Genomic DNA, 23,608 nt, shown 5'->3' on the forward strand with positions numbered 1-23,608 from the left:
TAAGGAATAAGGCTAGACTAGTAGCAAAGGGTTATAATCAAGAAGAAGGTATAGATTTTGATGAAACCTTTGCTCCTGTAGCTAGACTTGAGGCTATTAGACTATTATTAGCATATGCATGCTCTAAGGACTTCAAACATTTTCAAATGGATGTAAAAAGTGCATTTTAAATGAGTATATTAATGAGGAGGTATATGTAGAACAACCTCCTGGTTTTGAAAATCATCAATACCCTAATCATGTATATAAACTGAACAAAGCACTTTATGGTTTAAAACAAGCACCTAGAGCATGGTATGAGAGACTTAGCAAATTCCTATTAGAACATGAATTCTCTAGGGAAAATGTAGATACAACCCTATTTCTGAAAAAGCAAAACAAAGATATGTTATTAGTACAGATTTATGTTGATAATATCATTTTCGGTGCTACTAACAATCGCCTCTGCGAAGAATTTGCTGATTTGATGCAGAGTGAGTTTGAGATGAGCATGATGGGAGAGCTGAACTACTTCCTCGGGCTTCAAATCAAATAGTCTGAAGGAGGCATCTTCATCAATCAAGCCAAGTATATCAAGGAGATGCTCAAGAAGTTTGATATGGACGGAAACAAGTCAATCAGCACCCCCATGAGCTCATCATGCAAATTAGATCAAGATGAATCAGGTAAATCTGTAGATCAAAAACTTTATAGAGGTATGATAGGATCCTTATTGTATCTTACTGCAAGTAGACCTGATATTATGTTTAGTGTTTGCATGTGTGCTAGATATCAGGCTAATCCTAAAGAATCACATCTAGCTGCAGTTAAGAGAATTTTTAAATACTTAATAGGAACTAAGAACATAGGGCTATGGTACTCTAAAGAATCTAGCCTAAACTTAATAGGATACACAGATTCAGACTTCGCTGGATGTAAGCTTGATAGAAAAAGTACCAGTGGGTCGTGTCAATTTCTAGGAGAAAAATCTTATTTCATGGTTTAGCAAGAAACAAAACTCGGTTGCATTATCTACTGCTGAAGCTGAATATGTTGCAGCCGGGAGTTGTTGTGCTCAAATCTTGTGGATTAAACAACAATTAGAAGATTATGGCATTAACAAGATAAAATTTTCATTAATTATGATAATACAAGTGCCATTAATCTAACTAAAAATCCAATTCAACATTCAAGAACTAAACACATTGAGATAAGACATCACTTCATAAGAGATCATGTATTGAATGGTGATGTGACACTCCAATTTGTTTGTACTGATAATCAATTAGCAGACATTTTTACAAAACCCCTAAGTGAAGAGAGGTTTAGTGTGCTTAGGAGGGGATTAGGAGTGATTGATCCATCCTAGTGGTGGTTTCCACTAGATTCATTGATTTTGATGACTAGATTGTGGTTAAAATAGAGTTTTCTTTTCAATAATCATCAAATCAGATCATACTTTAGTGTTTTTCCCTCATTTGGCACGATTATAGCATAATTTTTAGGTGCGTGCCAAAGGTTAGAGACGACTCAAGTAAGTTTCAGAGTCGGCTCCTAAGGGGGAGTCGACTCGCATATAGTCGGGAGTCGACTCGAAGTCTTCAGGCGCATAAGGAGAGTCGACTCGCGCATATTCTGGAGTCGACTCGAGGTCGAGTCGACTCGTGACTCAGTGGAGTCGACTCGCAGTCGGGATCCGACTTTTTAACCCTAGATTTGTCGTTTCGAAAAACCACTTTTCTCTCAAGCCGCCACTGTTCAAAGCCCTAGAGCGACTTCCTAGGTCGTCCCCGATCGTCTCCAACCCCTTTTCCGTCGATCTTTCATCGGTTCTTAGGTTTTTCATCCCTTCCTAGGTCGCCCCCTGGTCGGTCCCCAAGCCTCCTCCGTCGACCTTTCTCCGTCCTTTAGGTTTTTCATTCCGTCTAGGTCATAATGCCTGCAGTCCTGAGCCCGATTCAGACTACCCAGACCTTCCAGACCATCCAGATCTTCCGTCCACTCCTGCTCCTACCACCTCAGCCGGACCCTCCTCCTCAGCTCCTCAGCCCATGGAGGTCCGGATCGCTCCTGAGCAGCTCCGAGAGTTGCGCCAGGAGATAGTTAGAGACCTGCGGGATGATCTACTTCGGGAGCTCCGGGGTTCAGTGCCTGCTCCCACTCCTGCACCTCCGTCAGCGTTGGTCCCTTCCTTGACAGCCGTAACTGATATGACGGCCCATGTGCGGGAAGAGATCAACAATGTACGGTTCCTGATCCAAGCCCAGTTCCACAGCATGAGTGAGGTCACGAGCACCACTCGACAGATGCGGGATGACATCGGCCGTGACATGTCCACCACCACCGCAGGGGCCGAGCGCTTGTCGAATGTGCTCATCGACAAGCTGGACGGACTGCAGGAGTCAGTACTCGAGCTGGATACGACACAGAGCAGGGCCATCCAGGCCATCATTCGCCAGCTAGAGAACGTGACCAATGCGGTCCAATCACTCGTGGAGCGCATGCCTCGAGGAGATACATCCTCGAGAGGAGGAGCCACATCCTCGAGAGGAGGAGTCACATCCTCGAGAGGAGGAGATACATCCTCGAGAGGAGGACCTACATCCTCGAGGAGACCGTAGCTACTTTTTGTATTTTGCTTTGACATGTATTGCTTTACGTTACTTATTGTATTCTGAAATGTACTTACATACAAATTAATACAATGAGTAGCCGCATTTTTCTTCAATAATGTGCCTTTTGATCTATGTTTGATTGTGTGTTTTGATTACCTCCTTTTTGATATGATGACAAAAAGGGGGAGAAATATATATAAAATATGTAAAAGGGGGAAAAATATGCATAAAATATGTAAAAGGAATCAATGGAAATCAATAAAAAGATAAATTCTTAAAACACACAAATTCGTTCTTAGTGGATTCGGTACCTCGAGGCTCATTATCTCTCTTTTGGGGCTCCTAACGGAGTAATCTCCAGAATCTATTCAAGGGATATTCGGAGATTAGCTGAATCCTACTCAAGAACAAATTGACAGATTTTCTCTCTAAAAACCAAAAAAATTCAGTTCAAAAACTTCAAAGCATTAAAAGGAAATTCAAAGAATCAAAACATAGTAGAATACATATGTTGAGGCGGAGAATTTGAATTTTAATCAAGCAAAATCATTAATGACATATAACCAAACAATTGATTGTATAATATGAAGGCTTATATAATTCCAAATGAAAGGGGGAGCTTTAACTCCGAAATTTATTGTTTCACTCCTTTCAAGCTTGGATAAATTGAATTACCACACATTTGAATTCATTTATGGATTTTATTTCATTGTTTATTGTGCAATTCACTTTACATATACTCAATGTTTTGTCATCATCAAAAAGGGGGAGATTGTGGAGTGATTGATTAAAACCCTATTTGATTTTGATGAGATCAAAGCCTTTGAGTATATTTCTTGTTTACTAATGAATTCAATTAAGTGTTTCAGTGAAAATCTTGTCTAAGTGTCTCAAGACTTGGTTCATAATTTTTGGATAAGTTAAGAAGTCAGCTTGAACCAAAGTCTGAGACTCGAGTCGACTCTAGAGTATCACGAGTCGACTCCAAGCGTATCAAGTTCACTGGCACGGGCTCGAGTCGACTCCCGATCTGTACGAGTCGACTCCGACTGAGAACAGACAGAAGAACAGAAAGCTTCAACTCAGAACCTGTCAACGAGTCGACTCCCAAAGTGCGCGAGTCGACTCCGATGTTCACCGAGTCGATTCCAGGATAGTAAGAGTCGACTCCAAGAGGAACACAAAGAAAAAGTCAGAGAGCAGTTTTCGGGTCTGAGATTCGAGTCGACTCCAGTGAAACGCGAGTCGACTCCCGATGGATGGCAAGTCGACTCCAAAGAAGGTGAGAGTCGACTCTCAGAGGAACACAAGAAAAAGTCAGAGAGCAATTTTCGGACTCTGAGATTCGAGTCGACTCCCGCAATATGCGAGTCGACTCCAAGACTCTGCGACCATCAACAGACAGAAGACCAAGTTACTGCCTCTGAGATTCGAGTCGACTCCCAGACAGCTCGAGTCGACTCCAAGACAGCTTCACATCAAAAAGGCAGAAGACCAAGTTTCGGAAACTGAGAGCCGAGTCGACTCCGAGGAAGTTCGAGTCGACTCCAAGACTGGACGAGCCAAAAGACAGAGAATCGGGAGTTCGGGCTCTGAGATTCGAGTCGACTCCCAGGACAGTCGAGTCGACTCGAGTAGATCAAATTCAAAATTGGATCCACGGACTTCAGTGGATGAGCCGACTCCGAAATTGTCAAGTCAGCTCCAGAAGTTGGCGAGTCGACTCCAGGTCAAGACGAGTCGACTCCCAGTCGTGAAGGCAACTTTAATTCAAATTTGGAACAGTTGCCGAGTCGACTCCGGAAAAGCTTGAGTCGACTCCCGCTATAGCCGAGTCGACTCCTGATCGCGCGAGTCGACTCTAACCCACCAACGGACACATTGTCAGGCTGCGCAGAGTGTGCAGAACGGGCAGAAAAAGCTCTCTAACGGCTAGTTTCCGTGGGGGTTGGTTTAAATAGCCATAGAAGACTGTAGCAAGGTAGAGAAGAACCATTCCACTCCAACTAATCAAGCATTCAAGCTCTGCAACGTGTTCTTCAACGAAAAAGAGGAAGATCTGCATTTACTGCATCCACCTACATCTTCCCAGCAATTAAAGCCTTCTCCTCCTGCATTCAAGTCGACTACTCACTCAAGAGGAGACCAGAAGTTTAAGAAGCCATTCCTCTTCTCCAACCTAAAAGCGTTTGAGGCTTCTTAACTTCATTTATTGTTCATATTGTCTTTTATCTGCTTTTGAGAAGCTGTATTTTTCTGTTTCTTCTTTTTATTTACACATTGTATTTGCTTGGTTCAATCGGGGGATTGAATCAAGGGGGATTGAGGTTGGTTGGTGAGCCGAGTGTAAAACCAACGTGTGTAAGGGTTCGATTGTGATCCCGAGAAAACAATCGGGGTGGTTCTAGTCGGTGAGCCTGGGAAAACCGACCGAGTTCGTTGTGAGCTCGTAAAACAACAAGTTTGGTTGTGAGCTTGGAAAACAACCGGCTGTAATCCAAGGGGGTTATAGTGAATTCCCATGTGAGACTTGGGGAGTGGACGTAGGAGCAAGGGTTAGCTCCGAACCACTATAAAATTTGGTGTTTGTGATTGCGTGTCTCTATTCTTCTTCCTTTCATATCACTCACAGCACATAGTAATTAATTAAATAACTTACACTAGTTTTAATTACTTATCCACATCGTTTTAAATACCCAAATTATTTTAAAACCCAATTCACCCCCCTCTTGGGTTGTCTATCTGGGCAACACAAGTGTAAAGATTTTTAGATTGTGAGCCCGAAAAACAATCCAACTGTAATCCGCGGAATTATAGTGAATTCTCAAGGGATCGCTTGGGGAGTGGACGTAGGTGCATAGGAGAGCACCGAACCACTATACTTCTTGTTGTTTGTATTGTGTATTGTTCTAACTTCACTACTTGTACTTAATCTATATTAACTAAATCACTCACTCATCAATTAACATAATTAAGGAATCGAAAATCAAGAAAAACCAATTCACCCCTCCTCTTGGTTTGTCACCTTGGGCAACAAATAGTGTCACTTTAAATACTTTTCCACATCTTTTGGTCACTTCCTATTGATCAAATTTGAAAAACTATTCATTGCTAGCCGTTGGGAGGTCAAAAAGTACTTCTACAGAACTAGCCGTTATGCCTCTGCCCGTGCTGGGGTTGACCCCAAGTTTTCTTGGGGTCGACTCAACTTACTGTGCATCAGACTTGGGGTCGACTCAACTTCCTCTGGGGTCGACCCAACTTTCACTGGGGTCAACCCCTGCTACAATGTGGTCGGCCTTCTTAGGAATCACAGAATCTTATATTTCCGACTATTCTCACTAGGGTCGACTCAACCTATCTTGGGTTCGACCCATGCTACAGTGGGGTCGACTCAAACTCCATTGGGGTCAATCCTCTCAGGGATTCCAGAGACATGGTTTTTGAGCATATATCCTTGGGGTCGGCTCATGTTTAGTTGGGGTCGGCTCCATTGGGGTCGGCTCAAGTATTCTTGGGGTCGGCTCCAGCTGGGGTCGGCTCAAGGAAGCTTGGGGTTGGCCCTCTCAGTAAATTCCAGAGGGTTGTTTTCTTGAGGCTTGAAGCTGGGGTCGACTCAAGGTTCTTTGGGGTCGGCTCCACTCCTAGGGTCGACTCAAGCATATATGGGGTCGACTCCACTTACTATTTGTCTGTGCCATTTTTGTAGGGGTGTGTCAGATGGTTCCATGATGTGCCAGGGTCGACTCCACTTATGTTGGGGTCGACTCATTCCACACTTTGCTGCATCTTAAGATCAGACTAATCCATATAATCAATGAAATATATTTTAAGTAATTTTGAGTGTATGCTACGGTAGTGCTACATACTCTTAACAATGAAAATCACTGTTTTCCCCTTAAGAGTATATTTCTCTTGAAACCTTACTGAATTAGAATTAAGAATTCTCTATTCCTTTTCTATTACAAATTTTATCTCGTTGTTAATCATTGGAAAATATCTTGATCATATTCTCTTAATGTATCGAGGGTGTCATATTCATTAGTGATGTATCACGTTAAATTGTATTATTAATTTGATATTTTCTCAATGGTTGTGTCAATCATCGAAATAACACTATCATCCTCAGATTGAGAATCCACAGGATGGTATGATATTTAAGGTGAATGGACACAGACTTAAACCTTTCCTTGAGAATTTTGCAGATGAAGATGACTCTTTTTTTTGGGGGGAGCCTTCTTATGACTGAGCATGACAGCAAAGGTATGTGTATATTAGTTAAAATCATTTTTTTTCTAGTTTTCTTCTTATTTTGTAGGTCTTCTTTTTTGGATATCAACAGCTCAAGGTATTCCTCTTCTCTCCAATATTATTTTCTCTACTGTCTCTCATATATATAGTTTTCTTGTATCTATTACATTGAGGACAATGCAATGTTTAAGTTAGGAGGAGGGAAATATTTTGATTAAAAAAAAAATACTTGTTTTTGCATTTGATTTATTCTATTACTTTTTTTTTCTGAGCAAATGCACGTGTATTTTCATATTGAGTTTGTGCGACTATTAAGGTAAGGGACACATGCATACTATGACTAATTAGAAACCTATTATCAGATCTCCACACGTGTACTTAATGTCAATAGAAAAGTCTTAGGAGTTCACATTTGTTAACTGCATTATTGTTAGCCTTATCCGTAAAAGAAGTACGAGTATCCTTGTTCGTACCATAAGGTTCATGATTTTGTTTTCACATAAAGATAGAGGTTGAATATCCCAGCTAGATTACTTAGGTGCCTTACGATCCGACCTTAGTTGATCTATAGTCACGATGCAGTCACGTATATAATAAAAATATCTATATGGTTCAGTCTGTCTTCTCTTTTCTTGCAAAATTATTATTTAAAAAAAATCCTTATGATGACAAGTCTGGCCTCGTGGCGTAGTCTGGTTCGAGTAATTAAGTCCGAGGGGTGTTTCACCTAATGTCTTGAGCCAACTGGATCGGGGGTCATTGGTTGAAAGCTCGCTATATGGATCTTACTAGAGCCTAATGGGGTTGGACAGCTGTAGTCGTCATATGTATTGAAAAAAAAATGAAATAAAAATAAGCATGAATGAGTTGGTCAGGCTGAACCTAGTGACATGTAGTAATGGCTCGTTTGACTCCATTGTATTGGCCCTCTGTGTACCTGGGTTGTTTAGTTGGGATTGATAGCTCTTTCTTTACATGCGAACCATTCTTGACAAATTTAGATAACATGTGATATTCTGAAAATTTGGTGGATCAGGTTCTAACAAATTGTAGGAAACACTTGTGAACTTAAGTAGTGCACCTAAAACTCAAGCGGTGCCCTATTGTGGTGGAGGTATTAATACTCTGAGAAAGTCATGCAATTTGATGCACACTACATGACCATATTTTTCTTGCTTTGATAGTCGCTATGCTTGAAAAAATATATATATTAATTACATGTGTGTTGGCTTAGGATTTATTTCACATTTTTATTAGGATTTCATGTCATATCATATCATTCATGATGTTTGTTGGTAATATCTCTGCAAACCCTCACGAGACAACACTCTTCCACTAGGATAACCTAGGGGTTTAACAGCTTGTTGCACGTGCTAAGTACAATCATGATTCCCTACAAAAGTGGGTACGTATCTCTGTTTTGTATCTTTAGCTTTTATAAAAAGTCATAGGTTAAACCACACCTTTTGCGCTCTCATTTTATCGTTTGCTCATTAATTGCTAGAGACTAGCAATAAGCTAGTTGGAGGGTGTGATGAGAGCAGAAAAGTGCGATCTACATACTACTTAAATTAGTATTATTGCCAACAAAATAACGATAAAATTGCTGATTTAATATTATATTTTCATTTGGCATAGGTTATTGTGAATCAGAGTTTAAATGCACATTTTGTATGGTTTGGGATAAGGCATGGCTCCAAGCTTGATGATGTTAGGAGCATAATTGAACCTGGTCAAGCACACTTGCACTGGAGCTACACATGTTTGCATGCCACAGCTTCTAGAGCACATTGGGGATCAAAATAAAGAAAGATGACGTGTAATTAGGGAAGTATTCCGAGTATTGGTTGGCTATCCCACGCTTCATCTTCAGCTGTCCAAGCTCCCAGTCTAGCCATCCGCAGTCAACTTCCTGATTCCAAATCAGGGACTTCCCAAATTGAGTGTTCCCTTTCCCAGCCGTCCACGATCCTCTCGCAATGCATGCCAAAGATCCCACAGCAGCCTTCTTCGTCAGCAATCCCGTGCGATCCCATGCGTCCATCCGCTCCTCCCAAGCCTCATCCGCTCGCGTCCAAGCCTCCATCGTCTACCTCTTATGGATCTCCAGTCATCCCGTTCGTCCATTCAAGTCCTAGTTTCCTCTGAACCAGGCTCCGCGTCCCAGCCGTCCGTGATGATTTCGTGCTTCCTCTTCTTCCGCCCATCTCACGCGCCTCCCAGCACCATCCGCACGTCGTCCTCACCCGCGATCAACTCCCTTGCTTTCGGATCCGCATCTCAGCCTTCCCCAACCGTCCATGATGCTCCGGAGTTCGCAATCAGCCTTCCTCCCAGCCGAGATCAACGTCCATTCCTTCTGATCCATCCGCCTATCCCGCGAAGCATCCCCCGCATTCAGTCTTCCTTCATCAGTATCCCATGATCAACGTCCGAGATTCATCCCGTCCGCCCATCTCCACCGCGTGCGCTCGGGGGGATTCTATCTATATAGCTCTCTCTCAGCTGGGAAGGGGGCCATCTCTCTCATTCTGAAAAAAAAAACAGAGGAGCCAGGAGCCATTCAAAAAAAAAAGGGAAAGAAGAAACAGGGTATGCCCTGTTTCCAAAAAGAAAAAGAAAAAAAAAAGAGAGTGAGAAAGAGAGAGGAAGATGATCAGCTAAAGTCCTAGGTGATGGGTGAATGTGGAGTGATTGAGTAAACCCCTATTTGATTTTGATGAGCTCAAAATATTTGAGTATATTTTATGCTGTACTAATGAATTCAATCTAGTGTTTCAGGCAAATATGTGTGAATTTCTAGTTAAGTGCTTCAAGCTCTGGTTCAAAGTAATTTGGATAAGTATTGGACTCAATTTAAACCAAAATCTGCATCCCGAGTCGACTCCGGAAGATTACGAGTCGACTCCGAGTGGTTTAAAGATTTTGGCATAAGTTCGAGTCGACTCCGGTACTCTACGAGTTGACTCCGACTGAGAACAAACAGAAAGACAGAAAGAAGAGTTTCAGACTGTTGCCCAAGGTGACAACCCAAGAGGGGGGGTGAATTGGGTTTTTCTAAATTTTTGATGCTTTAAAAGTTTTCTTGTTAAGAGTTGTGGAAGCTTTCTTAAGTTACTTGTGTGAACTTACCCTAGAGCAAGAATCAAATATAAAGCAAGAATAAATACAAGAACAAGCACAACACAAACAAGACAATGTATAGTGGTTCGGTGCACTCCAAGCACCTACGTCCACTCCCCAAGCCTCTCCTTGGAAATTCACTATAATCCTTCGTATTACAATTGGATTGTTTTTCGGGCTCACAATCCAAAAATCTTTACACTTTGGTTTTTCGGGATCACCAAAAACCTATGTTGGTTTTACGGGCTCACCAACGAACCTTCACAATTGGTTTTACGGGTTCACCAACAACCTACGTTGGTTTTACGGGCTTACCAACAACCTACGTTGGTTTTACGGGTTTACCAACAACCTACAATGTTGGTTTTACGGGCTTACCAACAAACCTTACAACAAGAGTAATAAGTAAAGAATAAAAGCTCCTAAAAGAGCAAATAAGGCAATTATAAACTACAAAGAAGAGTTTAAAGAATGTTTATCACTTTGAAGGAGCTATTCTCTTCTTTGTCAAGCTTGCTTCACTTCACAAGGGTTGGCGGAGCTATTGATGACTCTTTGAAACTGCTCAACCACTTCTTTTTGGCTCTTAAGATGAAGCAATTGAATGAGGCTTGCTTTTCTAGGGTTTTCTCTTGAATGTGCTTCTTGATTTCCAAAAGCTTACTTTCTCTGATGAATACTCCCTCTTAAATACTTCTCTGTGGAGTGATTGATTATAACCCAATTTGATTTTGATGAGCTCAAAGCATTTGAGTATATCTTATACTAATGAATTCAATCTAGTGTTTCAGCCAAATATTTGTGAATTTATGTTTAAGTGTCTCTAGCTTTGGTTCAATACATTTTGGCTAAGTATGGAACTCAGTTTGAACCAAAGTCTGAAGCTCGAGTCGACTCCGGAAGATTACGAGTCAACTCCAAGTGTTTCAGAAGCTCTGGCACATGCTCGAGTCGACTCCGGTACACTACGAGTCGACTCCGACTGAGAACTGACAGAAAGACAGAAAGTTGATTTTCAGACCCTGTCAGCGAGTCGACTCCAGAAGGGTTCGAGTCGACTCCGATGGTTGCCGAGTCGACTCCCGACGTTTCCGATTCAACTCCAAAGGATAACAGAAGAAAGACAGAACAATGTATTTCAGACCCTGCAACCGAGTCGACTCCAGAAGGTTACGAGTCGACTCTGAAGTTTGGCGAGTCGACACCTAGTTAAGTACGAGTCGACTCTCAGAGGAAAGCAAGACTAGAAGGTAGTTCAACTCAAAACACAGGGAAACAGTTTTCGGATCCTGAGAGCCGAGTCGACTCCAACAAAGTGCGAGTCGACTCCGAGACAGTTCAACTCAAAATACAGAGAAATAGTTTTCGGATTCTGAGAGCCGAGCCGACTCCAAGTGCTCCCGAGTCGACTCCCAAGTCAGCCGAGTCGACCCCAACAAAATCCGAGTCGACTCCGAGGCAGTTCAACTCCAAACACAGAGGATCAGTTTTCGGGCTCTGAGAGCCGAGTCGACTCCAAGATGATCCGAGTCGACTCGAGAAAGAAATGCAGAAAAATAGATCTCTGGAACTCTGAGAACGAGTCGTCTCCGGAGGGCCGAGTCATCTTCAGACATTAGCGAGTCGACTCCAGGGTTGGCCGAGTCGACTCCAGAACGGGACAGCACTTTAATTCAAATCCTAAACAGTGGACGAGTCGTCTCCAGTAAAGTGTGAGTCGACTCCAGCAACAGCCGAGTCGACTCCAGCAACAGCCGAGTCGACTCCAGATCGAGCGAGTCAACTCCGACCTCAACGGATACACTGTCAGGAGTTGCAGATTGTGCAGAACGGCCACAAAATGGTGTCTAACGGCTAGTTTTCAAAGTGGACTGCTTAAATAGCCAGAGAGAACAGTAGTAGACAAAAAGAGAGCTATTCCATTCAAACAAAAAGGGATTTCCACCTACCAAAGGCTCTCAAGAGTAAATACAAGAGAAAGAAGGAAAAAGCGCATTGAACTCCATCCAACAAACGTTTCCTTCGCATTCAAGGCTCTCCTCTGACATCAGATCATCAGTGCATTCAAAGAGGAGACTCAGAGTTCGAGAAGCCCCTTCTTCCTCTTCCAAAATCTGTTTGAGGACTTCTAACTCTACATTATTTATATTGTTCATATTTGCTTTTTAAGAAGCTTTTCCTGTACTCTTTACAAACTGTTTTCTTGTTACTTGATTCAATCAGGGGATTGAATTAAGGTTGTTGAGGTTTGTTGGTGAGCCGAAGTTAAAACCAACGATGTAAGGGTTCGATTGTGATCCCGGAAAAACAATCGGGTGGTTATAGTCGGTGAGCCTGTGAAAACCGACCGAGTTCGTTGTGATCTCGTGAAAACAATAAGTTGGATTGTGAACTTGTAAAACAACCGGCTGTAATCCTAGGGATTATAGTGAACTCCCAAGTGAAGCTTGGGGAGTGGACGTAGGAGCAAGGGTTAGCTCCGAACCACTATAAAACCTCTTGTGTTTGTAATTGGTTCATTGTCTCTTCCATCCTCTCCACTCACTACAACTAGTAATCTAATTAATCAGCCTGCAATAATATTAATTAGTTACTCATTAAGTTTTAATTTGCAATTATTACTTAAAATCCAATTCACCCCCCCTCTTGGGTTGTCTTCTTGGGCAACAAGTGGTATCAGAGCAGGAGCTCTTCTATCAAAAGAGTAAAAGATCAAAATGACAACCCCTTTTGGATCTTCACTTATTGAGGGATAATCCACTAATAGGCCTCCATTCTTCAATGGAACCGACTACGCATATTGGAAGGCTAGGATAAAAATATTTATCCAAGCCCAAGACTATGAGATTTGGAGTATCATAGTTAATGGACCATACATTCCTTCTATTTTTGTAGATAACATTACTATTTCCAAGCTTGAAAAAGATTGGGATGACAATGATAGAAGGAAGGCACAACTAAATGCCAAAGCAATGAATGTGCTTTATTGTGCCTTAGACCGTAATGAATTCAATAGAGTCTCTACTTGCAGTTCTGCAAAAGAGATATGGGACAGACTTGAAGTGACCCACGAGGGCACAAATCAAGTCAAGGAATCCAAAATAAACATACTAGTTCATAAGTATGAACTATTTAAAATGGATTCTAATGAAACTATCACTTGCATGTTTACTAGATTTACTGATATTGTCAATGGTCTAAAAAGCCTTGGCAAAAGTTATGCTAACAGTAATTTTGTCAGGAAAATTCTTCGATCTTTGCCAAGGTCATGGGAAGCCAAGGTAACGGCAATCCAAGAAGCCAAGGACTTAAACAAGCTGCCACTCGAGGAGCTTCTTGGATCCTTGGTGAAGCATGAGCTCACAATGAAACAACACAGCGAAGAAGAATCCTCTCATAAGAAAAAGGTAATAGCCCTCAAATCTACTTCTTCTAACAAAGATCCATCTTGCAGTAGCAGCAGCGAAGAAGAAGACAATGAGGGAGATGATGATGAGGCTCTTCTCGTGCGAAAGTTCAAAAAGTTCATCAACCGAAAGAAGTCCTTTCATCAGAGGAGAGGTCCCTCAAATTTCTACAACAAGGACAAAGGTAAGGAAAGGGAAAGTAAGGGAATCGGTTGCTATGAGTGCAAGAAACCGGGACATTTTAGAATCGACTGTCCATTACTGAAGAAGAGCATCAAGCACAAGAAGAAGAAAACTCTTGTCACCACCCTGACAGACTCTGATTCATCATCATCATCATCGGATGAGGAACAAGAGAAAAAGGCCAACTTCTGTTTTATGGCAAATGAAAATAAGGTAACATCTGAAACACATTTAGATTTTACCTTTGATGAATTGTATGATGCTTTTAATGAACTAATGGATGAATATAAGACAATAAATCTTAAGAATAAAGAACTAAAACTAACTAATCAATCTCACTTCCAAAAGTATGATAAATTAATTAAGGACAAGGATTTTATCATTAAAGAAAATTTAGAACTTAAAACAAGCAACCAAATGTTAATTCAAAAAACTAATACCTTAATTAAAGATAATGAAAAACTAACCAAGAAAATTTCAGAACTTAAAAATGGTAAACAAACTTTAAAAGATAATCTCACAAAAGACTTAAACATACTAAAAACAAAAAAACAAAAGCTAACACAAGAGCTTGAAAAATACAAACCTATTGTTGAAAAGTTTACATATAGTTCTGAAAAATTGGAAATGATACTTAACAATCAACGAGCTGTGTTTAATAGAGCTGGTTTAGGGTATAAACCTAATAATAAGCAAAAGCTCCTTAAAAATTTCTTTGTGAAAGCAGGAGAAAGTAAAACTAAGAATATAACCTATTTTTGCTGTGGAAAAGTAGAACATAAAGCTAATGTATGTGACCATAGGAAGACAGAAGCTAAAAGAAAAATTAAAAAGGTTTGGGTTCCAAAAGGAACCAACATTACTAACCTTGAAGGACCCAAGAAAACTTGGGTACCTAAAATTGTATGATTTCCTTGTGTAGGAGTGTCTTGCAGCCAAAGTCGACAAAAACTATTGGTATTTGGATAGTGGCTGCTCAAGACACATGACGGGTGACAAGGAGCAATTCTTCACCTTAGAGCCTAAGAAGGGAGGTGCTGTGACATTTGGAGACAATAACCAAGGTCACATCGTTGGTATAGGTAAAGTACAAATCGCCTCTTCAACCTTCGTTGATAATGTACGATTTGTAGATGGTTTTAAGCATAACCTACTTAGCGTTAGTCAATTATGTGATAGAGGTTTTGATGTTTTGTTTAAGCCATCTTTATGCATCATAACCAACTGAATTGACAATGGATTAGTATTTAAAGGAATTAGACGTGGTAACATCTATGTAGTAGATCTTGAAGACCTTGCTAAAAACAGTCCTTGCTTAGTAGCTAGTGATACTAAGGTTGATGATGCAAGTTGGTTGTGGCACCGTAAATTAGGTCATGCAAGTATGGATACAATATCTAAGTTAGTTAAAAGAGATTCTGTAATAGGTTTGCCAAAACTAAAATTTGAGAAAAATAAAATTTGTGAAGCATGTCAATATGGCAAACAATCTAGGAACTCTTTTAAATCCATAAATTATGTCTCTACCTCTAGACCTCTTGAACTACTACACATGGACCTATTTGGACCAACTAGAACCACAAGTCTTGGTGGAAACAAATATGGTCTTGTTATTATAGATGATTTTTCTAGATATACTTGGGTCATGTTTTTAGCTCATAAAGATGAAGCATTTTCTGTATTTAAGAAATTTCATAAGGAAGTAACTAATGCAAGAAATACTTCAGTCATAGCTATTAGAAGTGATCATAGAACGGAATTTGAAAATAATCTATTTGATGAATTCTGTAGTAAAAAGGGAATAACTCATAATTTCTCTGCACCTAGGACACCACAACAAAATGGAGTTGTGGAAAGAAAGAATAGAACCCTAGAGAAAATGGCTAGAACCATGTTGTGTGAAAGTAACCTCTCTAAGTATTTTTGGGAAGAAGCCATTAACACATCATGTCATATATTAAATAGAGTTTTATTGAGACCAATTATAAAGAAAACACCTTATGAACTTTGGAGAGATAGAAGCCCAAAGTAAACTATTTTCATATTTTTGGGTGTAGATGTTTCATTCATAATAATGGCAAAGATAACTTAGGTAAATTTGATTCTAAATCGGATGAAGGTATCTTTTTGGGCTATTCTACATCAAGTAAAGCTTATAGAGTCTTCAACAAAAGAACCCTTCTTATTGAAGAGTCTATACATGTTGTTTTTGATGATACTAATGATGTCTCTTCTAGCAAGAGAGTAGCTCTTGATGATGATGCAGGAATACTTGAGAAAAAGATAGATGATATGACATTACAAGAGGATGAACCGAAGCAAAGTGGAGAAACCTCAACAAGCCAAGAGGTAATTGATGATCATGGGCTTACAAAGGCTTGGAGGTATGCATACGGTCATCCTAAAGAATTAATATTAGATGATCCATCACAACCTATTAGAACTAGAGCTTCTCTTAGAAATTTAAATAATCACCTAGCTTTTGTTTCACACTTAGAACCTAAAAACATTTTAGAAGCTGAAAATGATGTAAATTGGATAAATGCTATGCAAGAGGAACTAAACCAATTTACTAGAAACAAGGTATGGAATTTAGTAGAAAGACCCGCTGAATACTCAATAATAGGAACTAAATGGATATATAAAAATAAACTTGATGAAAATAGAGTTGTGGTTAGAAACAAGGCTGGACTAGTAGCAAAGGGCTATAATCAAGAAGAAGGTATAGATTTTGATGAAACCTTTGCTCCTGTGGATAGACTTGAAGCAATTAGATTATTACTAGCATTTGCATGCTCTAAAGACTTCAAACTATTTCAAATGGATGTAAAAAGTGTCTTTTTGAATGGGTATATTAATGAGGAGGTTTATATAGAACAACCTCCTGGTTTTGAAAATCATCAATACCCCAATCATGTATATAAACTAAACAAAGCACTTTATGGTCTAAAACAAGCTCCTAGAGCATGGTATGAAAGACTTAGCAAATTTCTATTAGACCATGAATTCTCTAGAGAAAATGTTGATACAATACTGTTTTTTAAAAAAAAAAATAAAGAAATGTTAGTAGTGTAGATTTATGTAGATAATATTATTTTCGGTGCTACTAACAATCAACTCTGCGAAGAATTTGCTGACTTAATGCAGAGTGAATTTGAAATGACCATGATGGAAGAGCTGAACTATTTCCTCGGGCTCCAAATCAAACAATCTAAAAAGGGGATCTTCATCAATCAAGCTAAATACATCAAGGAGATGCTTAAGAAGTTTGATATGGATGGAAACAAGCCAATCAGCACACCCATAAGCTCATCATGCAAACTAGATAAGGATGAATCAGGTAAATCAATAGATCAAAAGCTGTACAGAGGTATGATAGGCTCTTTACTATATCTTACAGCAAGTAGACCTGATATCATGTTTAGTGTATGCATGTGTGCTAGATATCAATCTAATCCTAAGGAATCACATTTAATTGCAGTTAAGAGAATTTTTAAATACCTAATAGGAACAAAAAATATAGGTTTATGGTACTCTAAAGAATCTAGCATAAACTTAATAGGGTACACAGATTCAGACTTTGCTGGTTGTAAACTTGATAGAAAAAGCACCAGCGGGTCATGTTAATTCTTAGGAGAAAATTTAATCTCTTGGTTTAGCAAGAAACAAAACTCGGTTGCACTATCTACGGCGGAAGCCGAATATGTTGCTGCAGGGAGTTGTTGTGCTCAAATCTTGTGGATTAAACAACAACTTGAAGATTATGGCATTAAACAAGATAAAATTCTCATAAACTGTGATAATACAAGTGCCATTAATCTAACTAAAAATCCAATTCAGCATTCAAGAACTAAACATATTGAGATAAGACATCACTTCATAAAAGATCATGTACTGAATGGTGATGTGACACTTCAATTTGTTTGTACTGATGATCAACTTGCTGATATCTTCATAAAACCTTTGAGTGAAGATCGATTTTGCATACTAAGAAGAGGGTTAGGAGTGATTGATCCATTCTAGTGATACTCTCCTCTAGTTCATTGATTTTGAGGATTAGTTTATGTTGGACATAGGATTTCTTATCTATGATCATCAAATCAGTTCTTAAATCCTAGATAAGTCCATAACTCTCTCTTTTGGCACGAAAATAACAAGATTCTTGGTTGTGTGCCAGAGTTCGAGTCGACTCGGATATATTTTAGAGTCGGCTCATGGGGGAGTCGACTCGCGCATATTTGGAAGTCGACTCGAGTTCGAGTCGACTCGCGACATACCAGAGTCGACTTGAGGTCGGGAATCCGACTTTTAACCCTAAGCGGAATATTTTTTTCTTCACTTCTATTTTCAGCCGCCACTGTTCAAAAGCCCTAGAGCCGTCTCCGACCTCGTCTCCGACCCATTTTAGGTCATCTCCGTTGAGTTTTCTTCCATTTTTCTTGTCCTTCCCCCGTATTTAGGTCAAAAATGCCTAGAAAAGTTGTTGTCCCAAGCCGGAAGAGACCCCTCGCCGCGAGCGGCGCCGAGCGGCGGTCAAAGGCTCGGAACGAACCCGCGAGGCCACCACCTCCGGTTCCTTCCCCGCCTAGGCCGGTTCCCTCGCGTCCGTGCGCCGGGAGGGCAGTCTCCACCGGGAGGAAAGTCGACTTTGACTTCCTCTCCTGGGAAGGGTTCACCCTAGGGCATCGTCTCAGGGCTCAAGGGTTAGAGTTATTCTGTTCATTAGACCTCCCTACTTACCCGGGGTTAGTTAGGAAATTCTATGGGACTGTAGCCCGAGGTAGTGGTGGTATCCAGGGAACCGTAGCGGGTGTCCCTGTATTCATCTCGGAGGACTTCATTGCTTGAGTCCTCCATCTCTCGAGTGAGGGGATTGTTCCCACACACCCCTCCGATAGGACAGAGGCCCTTATGGCCATCTTAGGGAGTCCACCTCAGTCCCCCATAGAGGAGGTGTTCGCAAATCAGCTTTCGGCTGAAATGCGGCTTCTCCTAAGTATCATCTCTAGGACTCTCTTCCCCAAAATGGGTAGATTTGATTTTATTTCAGAGAGAGACCTAGCACTGATGTTCCACATACTCCAGGGCACTCCTATCAACTTCCCTAAACTCATCTATAAATATATCTGTGAACCCCTAGATAAGCCTAGGTTGAGTCTCCCTTACGGTATGCTATTCACTCTCATCTTTAGGGAGTTAGAGGTTCCTATTCCTGAGGGAGAACCCTCTCGCTCACTGCGTCATACAGATCGCATGGGTGAGGAGACTCTCCATCGTATGGGCTTTCATAGAGTTGAGGAAGTCTGGGTACGGAGACCATCCACTACCACACCATCTAACCCTACCACTCACCACTCCCCGAGCCCTGACCATGACATAGCTCTTCCCACCTTTCCTTCCACCTCTGCTCCTACCTATACTGAGCCCTCCACCTCCACTGCCCCACCTTCTCAGCAGCAGCCCCTGGAGGTTCGGATATCTTCTGAGCAGCTCCGAGAGTTGAGGCAGGAGATAGTGAGGGAGCTGAGGGATGATCTCCTGAGAGAGCTACGAGGTTCTCAGACTGCTCCCTCCACAGATTTAGTTCCCTCCTTAGTAGCCGTGACAGAGATGGTTGCAAATCTGAAGGAGGAAATATTCAATGTACGAAGGCTAGTTCAAGCTCAATACTGGAACATGTGTGACGTCAAGGACGACACAAGGGAGATGCGAGACAGCATCAGACATGAGCTACGCAACCAGAGTCAGGGTGCAGAGCGGCTAGCCAATGCACTGATCTCCAAGTTTGACACCCTCCAAGAAAGTGTGACCCAGCTCACCACGATACAGTCTAGTGCCACCTTGAAGATCATCGAGCAGCTAGGGAACATCTCTGAGAGGATAAACTTAGTTATGCAAATGAGTAGACTGAAAACGGGAGCCACATCTTCCACTACAAAGAAAAATTAGTGCATTTTTATCTGTTTTTATGATGTACAGTCCCTTGAGGACTCTTTTAATATGTAATCACACTTGTACTCAAATTTGAATTTAATACAATGAGTAGAAATTTTCTTTCAAAATTGTGCATTCTTGAGTTCTTGTACTTTTCTGTGCTTTCTGCCTTTTTGCTATGATGACAAAAAGGGAGAGAAAATATATTGAATTGAAATGTAAAGGAAATCAATAAAAAGAAAATTCTTAAAGCACAAAGTAATTTGTTCTAAGTGGATTTGATACCTCGAGGCTCATTATCTCTCTGTTGGGGCTCCTAAAGGAGTAATCTCCAGAATCTATTCAAGGAATATTCGGAGATTAGTTGAATCATACTCAAGAACAAATTGACAGATTTTCTCTCTAAAACCAAAAATTTAAACTCAAAAGCTTCAAGACATTAAAAGAAAATTCAGAGAATCTAAACAAAATTGAATGCATATGTTGAGGGGGAGAATCTGAAATCTTAAGAAAGCAAATTCATTAAACACATATAAGCCAAATAATTGATTGCATGACATGAAGGCTTATATAATTCCAAATGAAAGGGGGAGCTTTAACTTCAGGATTTACTGTTTCACACCTTTCAATTTTGAATAAATTAAATGACTAGACACTTGAATTCATTTCAAAACTTTATTATAAATCTCCTTTTGGTTGAGAAATTCACTTTACAAATACTCAATATTTTGTCATCATCAAAAGGGGAAGATTGTGGAGTGATTGATTATAACCCTATTTGATTTTGATGAGCTTAAAGCATTTGAGTATATCTTATACTAATGAATTCAATCTAGTGTTTTAGCCAAATATTTGTGAATTTATGTTTAAGTGTCTCTAGCTTTGGTTCAATACATTTTGGCTAAGTATGGAACTCAGTTTGAACCAAAGTCTGAAGCTCGAGTCGACTCCGGAAGATTACGAGTCAACTCCAAGTGTTTCAGAAGCTCTGGCACATGCTCGAGTCGACTCCGGTACACTACGAGTCAACTCCGACTGAGAACTGACAGAAAGACAGAAAGTTGATTTTCAGACCCTGTCAGCGAGTCGACTCCAGAAGGGTTCGAGTCGACTCCGATGGTTGCCGAGTCGACTTCCGACATTTCCGAGTCGACTCCAAAGGGTAACAGAAGAAAGACAGAACAATGTATTTCAGACCCTGCAACCGAGTCGACTCCAGAAGGTTACGAGTCAACTCCGAAGTTTGGCGAGTCGACTCCTAGTTAAGTACGAGTCGACTCTCAGAGGAAAGCAAGACTAGAAGGCAGTTCAACTCAAAACACAGAGAAGCAGTTTTCGAATCCTGAGAGCCGAGTCGACTCCAACAAAGTGCGAGTCGACTCCGAGACAGTTCAACTCAAAATACAAAGAAACAGTTTTCGGATTCTGAGAGCCGAGCCGACTCCAAGTGCTCCCGAGTCGACTCCCAAGTCAGCCGAGTCGACCCCAACAAAATCCGAGTCGACTCCGAGGCAGTTCAACTCCAAACATAGAGGATCAGTTTTCGGGCTCTGAGAGCCGAGTCGACTCCAAGATGATCCGAGTCGACTCGAGAAAGAAATGCAGAAAAACAGATCTCTAGAACCCTGAGAATGAGTCATCTCCGGAGGGCCGAGTCATCTCCAGACATTGGCGAGTCGACTCTAGGGTTGGCCGAGTTGACTCCAGAACGGGACAGCACTTTAATTCAAATCCTGAACAGTGGGCGAGTCGTCTCCAGTAAAGTGTGAGTCGACTCCAGCAACAGCCGAGTCGACTCCAGATCGAGCGAGTCGACTCCGATCCCAACGGATATACTGTCAGGAGTTGCAGATTGTGCAAAACGGCCACAAAATGGTGTCTAACGGCTAGTTTTCAAAGTGGACTGCTTAAATAGCCAGAGAGAACAGTAGTAGACAAAAAGAGAGCTATTCCATTCAAATAAAAAGGATTTCCACCTACCAAAGGCTCTCAAGAGTAAATATAAGAGAAAGAAGGAAAAAGCGCATTGAACTCCATCCAACAAACGTTTCCTTCGAATTCAAGGCTCTTTGACATTAGATCATCAGTGCATTCAAAGAGGAGACTCAGAGTTCGAGAAGCCCCTTCTTCCTCTTCCAAAATCTGTTTGAGGGCTTCTAACTCTACATTATTTATATTGTTCATATTTGCTTTTTAAGAAGCTTTTCCTGTACTCTTTACAAACTGTTTTCTTGTTACTTGATTCAATCCCCTGATTGAATCAAGGTTGTTGAGGTTTGTTGGTGAGCCGAAGTTAAAACCAACGGTGTAAGGGTTCGATTGTGATCCCGGAAAAACAATCGGGTGGTTCTAGTCGGTGAGCCTGTGAAAACCGACCGAGTTCGTTGTGATCTCGTAAAAACAACAAGTTGGGTTGTGAACTTGTAAAACAACCGGCTGTAATGCTAGGGATTATAGTGAACTCCCAAGTGAAGCTTGGGGAGGGGACGTAGGAGCAAGGGTTAGCTCCAAACCACTATAAAACCTCTTGTGTTTGTAATTGGTTCATTGTCTCTTACATCCTCTCCACTCACTACAACTAGTAATCTAATTAATCAGCCTGCAATAATATTAATTAGTTACTCATTAAGTTTTAATTTGCAATTATTACTTAAAACCCAATTCACCCCCCCCTCTTGGGTTGTCTTCTTGGGCAACATTCTCCAACCTCCAAATAGACCTTCCTAACCGTTGGATTGAAGAAACTAGCCGTTTATAGCCGTTGGGAGTCCAAAAAGTACTTCTGCACAACTAGCCGTTATGCTTCTGCCTGTGCTTGGGTCGACCTAGACTTTCCTGGGGTCGACTCAAACCACTGTTCACCAGACTTGGGGTCGACTCAACTTTCACTGGGGTCGACCCAACTTTCACTGGGGTCGACTCATGTTACATTGGGGTCAGCCCTCTCAGGAAACACAGAACCTTATATTTCAGCCGTTTTTCACTGGGGTCGACTCAACTCTTTTTGGGGTCGACTCAAGGTTGGGTCGACTCAAGTTCAGTTAGGGTCGACTCAAGTTCAGTTAGGGTCGACTCAAGGTTGAGTCGACTCAAGGAGGGGTCGACTCAAGTTCCATTGGGGTCGACCCTCTCAGGGATTCCAGAGACTTGTTTTCTTGAGGCTTGAGGATGGGGTCGACTCAACTTTTACTTGGGTCGACCCAAGTACTGTTCATCCGTGCCATAAGTGCTAGAATGTGCTAGAATGTTTCTAAAACGTGCCAGGGTCGACTCCATCTCTTCTAGGGTCGACTCCTACTCTGTGCCAAGTGTTCTAAAGGCGTGCCACTTCGTTCCAAGGCGTGCCAAATGTATCGGGGTCGACTCCAAACTAATTGGGGTCGACTCTAACCATGTTTTTCTACACTTTGAAGGTTAGTTATGCACATTGAAATAACAATATGATATTCCAAGCAAATTACGATGCATGGCACAATAAAGTTTCATACCCTTAACAGTAGAAATTAGCGAATTGCCCTTTTAGGTATTTTTAACGTGAAACTTTGCCAAAATGGATTCTTGAGCTTTCTACCATTCTCTATTACAAATTTTATCTCATTATCAATTCTTGAGAGTGGTTTTGACCATATATTCTTAATGTATCGTGAATGTATCGAGGGTGTGTCATTTATTAATGATGTATCGAATATTTCTTCCTTACTCACTTATGTACTGGATTAATTGAGTTAATAGCATTAGCACTTCCATATGGCCTCAATGGCTTTGTAAGCATCAAAATAACACTAGGATCCTCAATCTCCCCCTTTTTGATGATTACAAAACATTGAGTATAAGCAAATTGATATTCATGTGAGAAGTAAGGTTTAATGTATAGGAAATGCTTTTGGTGTAAAAGTTTCAAACAGTCCAATTTAGAGAATGTATCAATGAATCAAAAGCTCCCCCTATCTTATCCAAGTAGAATGCCTAATGAATTTTAGCTTTGCTCCCCCTTAAAGCAAGAGTTTCAAGCTATGTATCGAGGCAAGGAAAATCTCCATGATTATGTGGCAGATTCAGATTTTCTCTTTGTCAAATGTCTCCCTCTTAAGTGTATAATACATGGCTCCCTCGTAA

This window comes from Phoenix dactylifera, unplaced genomic scaffold (genome assembly GCF_009389715.1).
Source record: "Phoenix dactylifera cultivar Barhee BC4 unplaced genomic scaffold, palm_55x_up_171113_PBpolish2nd_filt_p 000401F, whole genome shotgun sequence".
Lineage (NCBI taxonomy): Eukaryota > Viridiplantae > Streptophyta > Magnoliopsida > Arecales > Arecaceae > Phoenix > Phoenix dactylifera.